General features: G+C 41.3%; 1 protein-coding gene across 4 annotated transcripts in view; it reads right to left on the bottom strand.

The window, feature by feature from the left end:
* ccdc178 (coiled-coil domain containing 178) overlaps window positions 1-13,780 on the bottom strand; it is a 399,216-nt gene that overhangs the window by 325,817 nt on the left and 59,619 nt on the right. The gene's annotated exons all lie outside the window — the stretch shown is intronic.

The following is a 13,780-nucleotide window of genomic DNA, read 5'->3' as shown; positions in this document are numbered from 1 at the left end:
TGGGCAATTTAGCATGGCCAATTCACCTAACCTGCACATTTTGGATTGTGGGAGGAAACCGGAGCACCTGAAAAAAACCCACACAGACCTGCGCAGAGTCATAGAGAATTACAGCATGGAAACAGACCCTTTGGTCCAACTTGTCCAGTCCAACCAGATATCCCAATCTAATCTAGTCCCACTTGCCAGCACCTGGCCCACATCCCTTCAAACCCTTACTATTCATATACCCATCCAGATACATTTTACATGTTGCAATTGTACCAGCCTTCACCACTTCCTCTGGCAGCTTATTCCATACACACACTACCATCTGCATGAAAAGTTGCCACTAAGGTCTCTTTTATATCTTTCTCCAGTCATCCTAAACCTATGCCCTCTAGCTCTGGACTCCCCACCCTTGGGAAAAGAGAGCCAAGTGTGTAAGTCTTACCCTGTCAGGACACAGCCGATGCATCACAGAGTTATAGAATCATGGAGATGTAGTGCATGGAAACAGACACTTCGGTTCAGCTCGTCCATGCTGTCCAGATATCTTAAATTACTTTAGTCCCATTTTCCTGCACTTGGCCCATATCCTTCTAAATCCTTCCTATTTATATACCCATCCAGATGCCTTTTAAATATTGTAATTGTACCAGTCTCCACCGCTTCCTCTGGCAGCTCATTCCATACATGTACCACCCCTCTGTATGAAAAAGTTGCCCCTTAGGTCCCTTTTAAATCTTTCCCCTCTCACCCTAAATCTATGTCCTCTAGTTCTGGACTCCCTCACCCAAGGGAAAATATCTTGTCTACTTATCCAATCCATGCCCCTCATGATTTTATAAACTTTTATGAGGTCACCCCTCAGCCTCTGAAGCTCCAGGGAAAACAGCCCCAGCCTATTCAACCTTTCCCTATCGTTCAAATCCTCCTACCCTGGCAACATCCTTGTAAATCTTTTCTGAACCCTTTCAAGTTGCACAACACCCAGAGGAAACATGGGGAGAATGTCTAAAACTCTGCATTGGCAGTCACCCGAGGCTGGAATGAAACCCAAGTCCCTGGTGCAGTGAGGCAGCAGTGCTAACCACTATGCCATTGTGGTTGCTGCTGCATCTCATACCCTCCATTAGGGCACCAGGAAACTCACAGCATCCTTCCATATATCCATTCTCACTAAAACTGACGGTGCAACTTCACTTCCTGATTTTCATGGCAAGGAGTTTTAGAATATTGGGTTTACCCTTCTAAACTGTCCCTCAGCCTTGGATTAGATGGTAGCTCTCAATAGATCTTGATTACAGGTGACCATCTTGTCATTGCCTATTTAGAATGTTGTCTCAATTGGCCTTCCCTCGAAGAGTGAGCTTGGGTCTCTAACTGGCCCGATAGCCAGCCGATAAGATCCCTACCACATGAATATGATTTCACATTTACCTGAATTGGCCTAGCTCTTATGTTAAAATTATGCAAGTGAGTCCTCCCACGCAACAAAAAGATGCGTTGTTCTACTGTAAAGCAACCTTTGTGGTGAATTATCCGTTCGGTGTTCTCTGTACCATCACGTCTAGGAATGCAAAAGCAGTAATGCAAAGGTTAGAACAAACAGTCTTACCGCAAATTCAACCCAAACTCTGGGTCAGATATGAGGATGACACCTTTGTAATCATTAAAAACACAGAAATAGAGAACACACACCAGATCATCAACGCCACACTCACAGGAATCCGATTCACTAGAGAGGAAGAAAAGGACCACCAACTCCCATTCCTAGACGTGATGGTACAGAGAACACCGAACGGAGAATTCACCACAAAGGTATACAGGAAAGCCACACACACAGACCAAGTCCTAAACTATGAAAGCAACCACCCCAATCACACAAAAGAAGTTGCATCAAGGCACTGTTCAAAAGGGCCACAACACACTGCAGTACACCAGAACTGCAAAAAGAGGAAGAAGAACACCTATACAATGTATTCGCCAAAAACGGATACCCCCGCAATTTCATCAACAGATGCCTAAGGGAAAGACAACAGAATGAGGACATGCCACAACCCAAAGGACTAGCCACACTACCATACATCAAAAGCATTTCTGAACTGACAGCCAGACTACTGCGACCACTAGGACTCATAACAGCACACAAACCAACAGCCACTCTCAGACAACAACTCATCAGGACGAAGGACCCGACACCCAGCATGAGCAAAACCAATGACATGTACAAAATCCCATGCAAGGACTGCACAAAACATTACATAGGACAAACAGGAAAGACAGCTAACGATCCGCATCCATGAACACCAACTAGCCACGAAACGACATGACCAGCTATCCTTAGTAGCCACACACTCAGATGACAAGCAACATGAGTTCGACTGGGACAACACTACTAGTATAGGACAAGCCAAACAGAGAACAGCCGGGAATTCCTAGAGGCATGGCACTCATCCACAGATTCAATCAATAAGCACATCGACCTGGACCCAAAATACCGGCCACTGCAGCAGACAGCTGGAACTGACAACCAGAAGCGGCAGGTACAAATCACTATAAATGCCGGAGGAAACATCACAGAAGCGCTTCACAGGAGGCTCCCAAGCACTGAGGATGTCACCTAGACAGGGGACGAAACGTCTGCAACACAAATTCCCAGCTCGACGAACAGAACCACAACAATAAAGCAGGGACTCCTTATTCTGTTAGCATCAGGTCTTACAAACATGAAAAGAAATTAAGGTCAAACTAGGAAAACACTAGGTATTTACTCTGTAGTTCACATGTGCTTAAGGAAATTCTTTGACTGTCTCACAAACTCTTTTTGACAAAGATACCTTTCCGCAGAGAAGATCCAATTGACTTCTTGAGTTCCCCTGCTCAGCCCCCTCTCTTACCATTACCACTTGCTACCAGGTCCAAATATTATACTGAACATTCTTAAAACTTTAAGAAGTTTAAAAAGTACATCATAGGACTGTTGAAACTAAGGAAACTTGTTCTTGAAAGAGCAACAGGAATATGCAATTCAATTGAATCTATTCTGCCATTTAATATGATAACAGTTGATCAATAACTTCAAGGCCTCCCAGCCATACTACTCCCATAACCCTCTGGGTGACTGAAAATCAGAAATCTGTAAATCTTTATATTAAAAAGATTTTGAAGACTGGACTTCCAAAGTCTTCTAGGGTTTAGAAATGCAAAGATTCAGAAGGCTTTGAGCAAAATAATTCTCATCACATTCTCAAGTGTCTTTTAACGATATGCTAAATTGTGCCCCCTAATACTAGACTTGTCACTGGGAAGGAAACATCATCCTTGCAGCTACCAGTCTATTCCTTTAGATATTTCATAAGTTTCAAAGATACTACCATTTATCTTACAAAGTTTTTGAGAGTACAGGTCTAGTTTGCCTAATCTCTCTGCATAGGACAGTCCCACCAACCCAGGAAGAAATTTGCTGAACTTTTGTTACACCTTTCTGTAGCAATGACATTTTATACTGAAGCAGTTCCGGCAGATTGCAGTGTGGTAAATATAACCCTACTATTTAAAAAAGAATAGAGGAAAGAAACCAAAAATTACAGTTATCCTAGTATCTACAGTTGGAAAATGTTAGAATCTATTACAAAATAAATGCTAATAGAAACTTGGAAAACATTAATGAGATTGAAATCAGCATGGATTTATGATAAGCAAATCATGCTTAACAAATCTGGTGGTGTTTGAGAATGTATCTAATAAAATAGATCAGGCAGAACCAGTGATGTGACGTATTTTGAATTTCAGAAGACTTCTGATAGGTTTCAACATAAGTGGGCAAAATTCAGGCACTTGGGATTGAGCTAATACATTGACATGAATTGAAAATTGGTTAACAGACAAGAAACAGAGCATGGGGTTAAATGCGTCTTTTTCCATATGGCAGGCAACAACCACTGGATGCTACAAAGTTCTGTGCTTACGTTCCAACAATTCACAATATATATAAATGATTTGGATAACAGAACCAAATGCAACATGTGTAAATGTTCTGAGGACACAAAACTGGGCAGGATTGAGAGTTATGAGGAGGATGCAAGGAATCTTTAACTTTTAGACAAGTTGAGCGAGTGTGCAAACACATGGCAGATGCAGTACCACATGGCTCAATGTGAAGATATTCACTTCGATGTGAAAAACAGAAAGGCAGAGTATTACTTAAATGGAGATATATTCGGAAATGTGGACCGACAAAGGGATCTGGGTGTTCTTTCTACACTGGTCAATGAAAGCAAGGAGGCAGGTGCAGTAAACAGTTAGGAAGTCAAATGATAGGTTGGAGTGCAAGCTAGTACAGTGCCCTAAACCTTGTTATTAAAATACATAGAAATATAGAAAAGAGAAGCAAGAGTAGACCATTCAGCTCTTCGAGACTGCTCCACTTTTCAATATTCATTTTGGACTGAAAACGGATACATCAGGGTACTTTCTAGGTAGTGTGGCAAAATACTTAAATATAAATGATGTCTAAGAAGAATTAAGAGTTCAAACACATAGATCTTTAAAATGTCACAAACAGGTGCAGGAAATAATAAAGGTGGTTATCAGAATTCTGGCCTTTACATTTAGAGCTTGGAATGCAAGGATGCAAAAGTTATGCTTTGGTTATGTGAAGTCGTGGTTAGACCCTACATTGAGTACTGTGAACAGATCTAGGCACCACACCTTAGGGACCACATATTGGATTTGGAAGGAGTACAAAGTAGATTTAAAAGAATGATACCTAGATTTTAAGGGTTAAGCTATGGGGAGAAATTATATAAATTAGGCCCGATTTCTCGAGAATTTAGATAATTAAGGGGTGACCTGATCAAAATCTTCAAGATATTAACAGGAAAACACAGCGTAGATAAAGATAAATTATTTCCACTGGTTGGAGAGTCTAGAACTGGTGGACATGGTCCAAAGATTAGGGCCAGATCATTCAGGAGAGACTTAGGAAGCATTTCTATACACAAAGGGTGGTAGACATTTGGAACTCTCTTCTGTAAATGACAGTAGATACTGGATCTGCAGTTAATTTTAAAACTGAGACAGATAAATGTTTGTTAAGTAAAAGGGATTAAGGGATAATGGGCCAAAGACCTACAGATAGTCATGATCTCAATGAATCGGAATATGCTCAAGGCGTTGAATGGCCTACTCCTGTTCCTAGTATGATCATGGCTCAGAATTCAATTCAACTCAGAACTTCATTTCCACTTTCTCCTCAGACACTTTGCTCTCTTTAACCTCAAACAACTATATGCAACGCCTTCTTAAAAATATTTAATGTTTTAGCTCTAACCACTTTCTGTAGAAGGAAATTTTACATGCTCACCACTTTGTGGGTGAAATTTCTCCTCATCTCAGTACTAAATGGCTTATCATGTATCCTTAGACTCTGAATCCTAGTTCTGGGCTTCCTGGTCATGAGGAACATCTTTCTTATGTTTACCCTGCCTGGTCTTGTATTCCAAACTTCAAGCATACTTGATTCTTTACTTTGTTTCTCCCATGTCTAGTCTCCCTTGGAGCTTTTCTACTTCCTGTTACTGACTTTATTTCCTTTCAATGTTGGTTCTCTCTCAGGTTCCCATTCCTCCAACAAACTACTTTTAATCTACTCCAGCAGCCAATACAAAACTCCTTGTGAGGTAGCACCAGTCCTGTTAACTTAGAACTTGGCTTTAACTTATAAACTCTGCTATAATCCTTGTGTCTCCTCCCAAGGTCAACATATCTTTCTCAACACTGGGTAGCTGAAATCAAACTTTGCACTCCCAATCTGCTTGAATGAGTACATTGTCAATGAGAGTGTTATGAAGGTGTAAGTGGTACTGTACCTTTAGGAGAGTTAAAAGCTAGCAGAACTACCTGGTATAGTACCAAGTGTTCTGAACAAGGGAACAATATAATATTTGATCGAACAGCCAGATTAGCTGGGTTGCCTGGAGACAAAAAAAAAAACAAATTCGTCCAATCAGTTCAAATTATACCCCAAAATACCGACCTCAAATCAAGTTTGACTTTAGCATATTGACAATATTAAAAGCCAATGACACAATCTGATACTTTGGGGTATAAGATCAGGAAAACTTGAACAGTTGTGGACAGAACTGCCAAGCCACCAACATCTGCTGATTGCCTGGAAAGTTAGCTCTCTTAAAGATGCATTTATCTATCAAGAGTCACACAGTGGCTCAATGCTTAACACTGCTGCCTCACAGCACCAGGGACCCAGGTTCAATTCCATCCTTGGGCAACTGTCTGTGCAGAGTTTGCACATTCTCCCTGTGTCTACGTGGGTTTCCTCTGGGTGCTCTGGTTTCCTCCCACAATCTAAAGATGTGCAGGTTAGGTGAATTGGCCATGCTAAATTGCTAATGGTGTTCAGGGATGTGTAGGTTAGGTGCATTAGTCAGGTGTAAATGCAGGATAATAGTGTAGGGGAATGAGTCTGGTTGGGTTACTCTTTGGAGTGTTGGTGGGACTTGTTGGGCAGAAGGGCCTGTTTCCACACTGTAGGGATTCTGATTCAACAACCAGTGAAAGAGAAATCCTAAGAAGAAGAAAATCTACAAAGATTTGACAGCTGACTGGTTTTGAAATTTGAATTTTGATAAATCTTAATCAGGGTTTTATTGGACAAGTATTAAAGAAGGGAAAATATGATAGGTTATAGGAAGGAGTTCTAAATCGTTGTTAGTTAATTATTCTCTGTTATACTTGAAGAAATAAAGTTGTTACTTTTTACTTTAACTAGTTCTTGGCCTCTCAAATTTTCACGGATTACTGCACGGGATAAATCTTTTCTGTGTGGCTGTTTTAAATTAACATGGGGGTTTATCCCGTGTCATAACAAGAGCGTGATTTCCTTTTTTATTTTCCAAAACTGTGAGGCGACATAAAGACTAAAAAATGCTTGGACTTCCTGGATGATCTTTGTACCTGTGCACAAGCCTTTAATTATTTATGCATATGGATATGCAAATCTTTTGATACTATACAATTGACAGCCTTTTCGCATGAAGAAAATATTTTGAACAGACTATCTTAGATCCGGAATAGACAACAGCACTTTAAACTGACCAAAGACTGACAAAAGAGTGAAGCTATTGAAATTGAGAATTCAATACCAGTACTGAGAAAGCAATGTGATGAAGAAGTTCACAACTCCAATTAACTTTAAAAATGAGGTTAGAGCTTTATTTAATTCTTTAACAACCTTGCAATAACAGGAAACAATAAAACGATACATTTCCAGTAAAATTTACAAAATAGCATTGTCACACACCCTACATCTCTGATATTTGTAATTATGTAACAATGATCACTGAAATGCATATTACGGTCAGGATACCATATAAAAATTTCAAAGCAAACTAAATTTAAAAATACAGTTTTAAAAAACAAAGAAGTGTGGATGCTGGAGATCTGAAACAAACAAAACCAGATTGCTGGAAAAACTCAGGGTTTCTGGCAGTATCTGTGAATAGAAAAGGATGTTAAAGTTTCATATCGAGTGACAATTCTTCAGAACTAAGAGGTCTGAAAAGGTGATATTTATGCTGACTCTGCCTTTCCATTCTATGACATTTCTGTTTCCATTTCTGTAGATAGGCTGGTCACGGATATATGTTGCAAGACCACACCCTGCCCCCTGTAATGAATCCATTCCATTCTCCCAGTTTCTCTCTCTCTGTTGCATCTGTTCTGATTATGTTATCTTCCCGGAGGGGACTCAGGGATTGTTCCTCAGCCAGTGACTCCTTTAGCTATGTCCAACCCATTTCCCAAACTTTTCCCGAAAATAAACAATAGCCTGACGATGGGAAAATAGAGAATGACAGTAAGCTTGCAGGGAACATAAGAACTGACTATAAAAATGTTTTTATAGGTATGTAAAGATAAAATGATTGGTGAAACCTAACAGAGTTTCCTTACAGTCAGAAGTGAGGGCATTTATAATTGGGAACAATAAATGGCTAACAAACTAAATTCACACTTTGCTTTGGAATCACAAAGCAGGACATAACTAATATACCAGAAAGGATAGTGAACACAGGGTTTAGTAACAGGAAGAAACTGTAGCAAATCTGTATTAGTAGAAAAGTGGTACTGGGGAAATTGACAGTTTTGAAGGCTGATAAATCCCCGGTGCTTGATAATCTACATCTTAAGAGTAATTAAGGAAGTAGCTCTAGAAACAGTGGATGTGTTGGTCATCATCTTCCAAGATCCTTTAGACGCTGGAACTGTTCCGACATATTGAAGGCTAGCTAATATAATCCACTATTTTAAAAAAAGGTAGATAGAGACAAAACTGGGAATTATAAACCAATGAATCTGACACTGGTAGTGAGGAAGATGCGAGTGTCTATTACCAAGGATTGTTCAGCAGAGCACTTAGAAACACTGGTAGAATTGACAGTCAGCACAGATTTAGAAAAGGAAAATCAGGCTTGACAAATCCACTCTTCAAATCCTTCAAGGCTGTAACTAGTATAGTTGATAGGGGGAGCCAACGGATGCTTTCAGTTCTGAAGAATTTAGATGTTCATTTGGACCGCCAGAAGGTGTTTGACGAAGTCCCACATAAGAGATTAATGTGTAAATTAATGCATGTAGGATAAGGGTGGTATATTAAGATAGACAGAAAGTGGTTAACACACAGAAAACAGAGTATAAATAAATGAGGGGCATGGATAGGATAAATAGACAAAGTCTTTTCCCTGGGGTTGGGGAGTCCAGAACTAGAGGGCATAGGTTTCGGGTGAGAGGTCAAAGATATAAAAGAGCCCTAAGGGGCAACTTTTTAACGCAGAGGGTGGTACGTGTATGGAATGAGCTGCCAGAGGATGTGGTGGAGGCTGGCACAATTGCAACATTTAAGAGGCATTTGGATTTGTATATGAATAGGAAGGGTTTGGAGGGATATGGGCTGGGTGCTGGCAGGTGGGACTAGATTGGGTTGGGATTTCTGGTCGGCGTGGACGGGTTGGACCGAAGGGTCTGTTTCCATGCTGTACATCTCAATGCCTCTATGACTCTAATAGGTATTTTTCTGACTGGCAGGTGGTGGTTTACAGGTATTCATAGCAAGAGGATTTGAGTACAGGAACAAGAATGTTTTGCTGCAATTAGACAGGGCATTGGCAAGGCCACACCTGGAATATTGTGTGCAGTGCTGGTTTCCTTATCTGAGGAAGAATGTTTTTACAATAGAGAGAGAGTATAGCGAAAATTTACTAAATTGATTCCTGGAATGGCAGGACTGACTTGTGAGGAAAGATTGAGTCGATTAGGATTATACTCACTGAGTTTAGAAGAATGAATGGGGGGTGAGGGAGAATCTCAAAGAAAACAATAAAATTCTAACAGGATTCAACAGGTTAAATAATGCAGGAAGGATGTCACCGATTGAAATTGGTGGGGGGAATTTCTTCACCAGAGATTGGTGTGCACGTAGAGGTTTTGAGGCCAAAACATTACATGGATTTAAGAATCTGGTAGATATAGCTCTTGTGGCTAAATGAATCAAGGGATATGGGGGAGGTTAGAATGATTATTTGCCTTGGTTATATTGAATGGTGGAGCAAGCTGGAGGAGATCAAATGTCATATTCCTGTTCCTTACCTCCTATGTTTCCACATTTTGCCTTCATCCCTTCTCTCCAATAATGAAAGAGCTCCCCTGCTCCTCACATCCTACTCCTTCAGCATCCACATGCAAAGGATCAGAAGCTGTCATTTCTACCACCTCTAGCATGATGTCACTATTATGCACATATTCTCTTCCCCTCCCCTGTCAGCATTTGACAGGAAACCATTTCCCTGAGACACCCTTCTCCATCTCTACCCCAACACCTTCCCACACTTTCCCATGCAATTCCTCTCTTCTCACAATCCAAGGGCCCAGGCATACCATTTAGGTGGAAACTGTGATTTACATGCACCTTACTCAAACTAGTCTACTGTATTCATCGCTCAAAATGTGGTATCCTCTACAGTGGGAGACTAAGTGCAGACTGGGTGACCATTTTGTAGAACACCTATGTTTGAGCTATAAAAATTATCTTGAGCCACTATCTGCTAATTCAACACACCACTATTTTCCGAACATTTCTGTCTCAGGTCTCCAAGTTGGAAAAAATGCTTCGCATGTTCCATTTTGGGTCTTACAGCCTTCAGGACTCCATATCGAGTTCAATAATTTTAGGGCATGGGTACCTCCTTCCATGTCTATGACCCGCACCCACAACCCCAGATCCTGTCATAAATTAGATTAGATTACTTACAGTGTGGAAATAGGCCCTTCAGCCCAACAAGTCCACACCGACCCACCAAAGCGCGACCCATCCAGACCCATTCCCCTACATTTACCCCTTCAACTAACACTACGGGCAATTTTAGCATGGCCAATTCACCTAACCTGCACATTTTTGGATTGTGGGAGGAAACTGGAGCACCCAGAGGAAACCCACGCAGACACGGGGAGAATGTGCAAACTCCACACAGTCAGTCACCTGAGGAGGGAATTGAACCCGGGTCTCTGGCGCTGTGAGGCAGCAGTGCTAACGACTGTACCACCGTGGATTGTTTTTGCTCAGAGTACAGCTAACCAAATTTCACCTACTCAAAGGACCCATTATCAACTATCTAGCTTCTCTTTTTTTCTAGCTTATTATCAACAATCACTTTGTCAGTCCATTTTTTTTTAAACCCTCTCTCCCTCTTAATCCTGGGCTCCTTCTCCCTCATCTGCTCCCACATCCCGCCTACCTCCTACATGCTCCCTCCACCTCGTCCCACCCACTGCCCCCATTATCAGCATAAATGCCACCTTTTCCTGGCTCCTATCAGTTGTGAAGAAGAGTCACTGGACACAAAACATTAATCTTGTTTTCTCTTGCAGATGCTGCTAGACGTACTGAGTTTCTCCACCAATGTTTGTCTAAAATTTATACATTCCACTATAACCAACTATAGGAAAATACTATCAAACGGATGACCAGAAATTTTAATTAAATAGGGAAATTACCAGTAAAATTCACCTCACTACAATCCGAATAAGCCACTAGACATAATGACTATTATTATGGTTTTCTTGGCATTTTACAGCAGTTCATGAATGTAGCACATTACCATATTTTCCAAGGTGTACAGGGATGAGCATGAAATGTTGACCGTGACAGAGACACCATATCCAATAATAAAAATGGAATGGGTCCTGTCTTCCCTTAACTCTACTGCACCAGTGAAGTTCCTCCAATAATACTATGAAAACCAGGATCTGAATACACTGGAGGAAATATGCTGCAGCACTGAGTCAGGAGAATTTCAGTGCAATGGCAATCTGATTGTCATTACTGCTGCTCATTAGATCTGGATCTTAATTTTACTTCTAGAATTCTAATTCTGATGTTTCAATGTCCTTCTAATAAAGCACTTTAATTAAAGTTCATTTTAAAAGTAACATGTCAGTGTACAGCTTTGATGAAACTACAGCATAAATAAATTACCACAGAGTATTGCTTCGATGTGCACATAATCCAAGTTAAATCTATCAGAGATTTGAAAGAAATTTAACTCCTTTACTCTGTTATTCATATCTGCTCAATTTTAAACTTCTCTTCTAAACTTGCTCCAGTTTCAAAAAAAATTACAAAAAAAAGTTTAAAATGTGCTGAGCAAGTAAAAAAACTCAGAAGTAAAAATGATGGGCTGATGCTGACCTTCACTGATGAATCATCCAAAGCAACTGCAATCATCTTCCCTTGTGCCAGGTATGACTCCAACCAACTGATAATCACCACAAACAGCACAGTGACACAGCAGTTAGCACTGCTGCCTCACAGTGCCAGAGACCCAGGTTCAATTCCCACCTCAGGCAACTGTCTGTGTGGAGTTTGCACATTCTCCCTGTGTCTGCATGGGTTTCCCAAGGTGCTCTGGTTTCCTTCCACAGTCCAAAAATATGCAGGTTAGGTGAATTGCCATGCTAAATTGCCCATAGCCTTAGGTGTAGGGGAATGGGTCTGGGTGCGCTGCTTTTCGGAGGGTCGGTGTGGACTTGTTGGGCCAAAATGCCTGTTTCTATACTGTAAGTAGTCTAATCTAAAAATTCCCACTGACTTGCATTGTTAGGTGTCCTTGATACCACACTCAGCCAAATGGAGACTGGATGTCATGGGCACTCATCTTCCCTCTGGAGTTCAGCTGTACTTGAACACTTAGGTAGGGGTGCAGCAAATTCTGGAACACAAGTCACCAATATTATTACCAGGTTATTTTCAGAGCCTGGAGGCTATACAGCATCCAGTGCTTTCAGGTTTTTCTTGATATCATGTGAACTACATTGGTTGAAGACTTGCATCTGCGATGTTGGGAACCTCCAAAGGAAGGCAAGATGGATCATGCATTAAGCACTTCAGGTTGAAGATTGTTGCAAGTAATTCAGCTTTGCATTCCGCACATGTATGCTGAGCTCTTCCATCAATGAGGATGAGCATCTACGTGGTACCTCTTGCAGTGAATTATTTAGTTGTGTTGCAAAGTTAGTGTGTGTAAAATTGTAAAATGGGAAAAGCATTGTGAGAGGTCCCAGGTTCAAACCTGGACGAGCCAACAATCTGTTATAACGCGGAGGTTGTCCTCCCCCCTCTGAGAACTAAATCACCTGTTAAAAAGAGTGTAAGGGGTATAATCCATTTACAGCAACTTCTAGTGGTTAAGTAAAGGAAATCCCTGACACTCACTTTACAATTCACAAGTAACAATTTATTTAACTCTAACAGTTAACAAATAGATTATTAACAGACCAAACAATTCCCCTCTAACTACTAACTATTCCCGAATAATGCCAGATTCTAATGGTATGCTGATCCAATAAGAACAAATTCCACTGATATAACAAATAATAGAACTTAGTCTCTCAAACCTATAGGAGAAAAGTGAGGACTGCAGATGATGGAGACCACAGTTGAAAAATGTGGTGCAGGAAAAACACAGCAGGCCAGGCAGTATCCGAGGAGCAGGAGAATCGACGTTTCGGGCATAAGCCCTTCTTCAGGAATGAGGCTGGTGTGCCAAGCGGGCTGAGATAAAGGGTTGGGTGGGGGGGGGGGGGAATTTGGGGGAGGAGTGCTGGGAATACAATAGATGGAAGGAGGTGAGGGTGAGGGTGATAGGCCGGAGAGGGGGTGACAATAGACAATAGGTGCAGGAGTAAGCCATTCAGCCCTTCGAGCCTGCACCACCATTCAATATGATCATGCTGATCATCCTTTATCAGTATCCTGTTCCTGCCTTATCTCCATAACCCTTGATTCCACAATCCTTGAGAGCTCTATCCAATTCTTTCTTAAATTAATCCAGAGACTGGGCCTCCACTGCCCTCTGGGGCAGAGCATTCAACACAGCCACCACTCTCTGGGTGAAGACATTTCTCCTCATCTCTGTCCTAAATGGTCTACCCCGTATTTTTAAGCTGTGTCCTCTGGTTCGGCACTCACCCATCAACGGAAACATGTTTCCTGCCTCCAGAGTGTCCAATCCTTTCATAATATGTCTCAATCATATCCCCTCTCAGTCTTCTAAACTCAAGGGTATACAAGCCCAGTCGGTCCAGTCTTTCAGTGTAAGGTAATCCCGCTATTCCAGGAATTGACGTCGTGAACCTACGCTGCACTCCCTCAATAGCCAGAATGTCTTTCCTCAAATTTGGAGACCAGAACTGCACACAGTCCTCCAGGTGTGGTCTCACCAGG

The sequence above is a fragment of the Chiloscyllium plagiosum genome, unplaced genomic scaffold, assembly GCF_037043375.1.
Source record: "Chiloscyllium plagiosum isolate Xiang-an unplaced genomic scaffold, Cpla_swu_hap1 HiC_scaffold_4, whole genome shotgun sequence".
Lineage (NCBI taxonomy): Eukaryota > Metazoa > Chordata > Chondrichthyes > Orectolobiformes > Hemiscylliidae > Chiloscyllium > Chiloscyllium plagiosum.
This window is presented reverse-complemented; position numbering and strand designations above follow the sequence as displayed.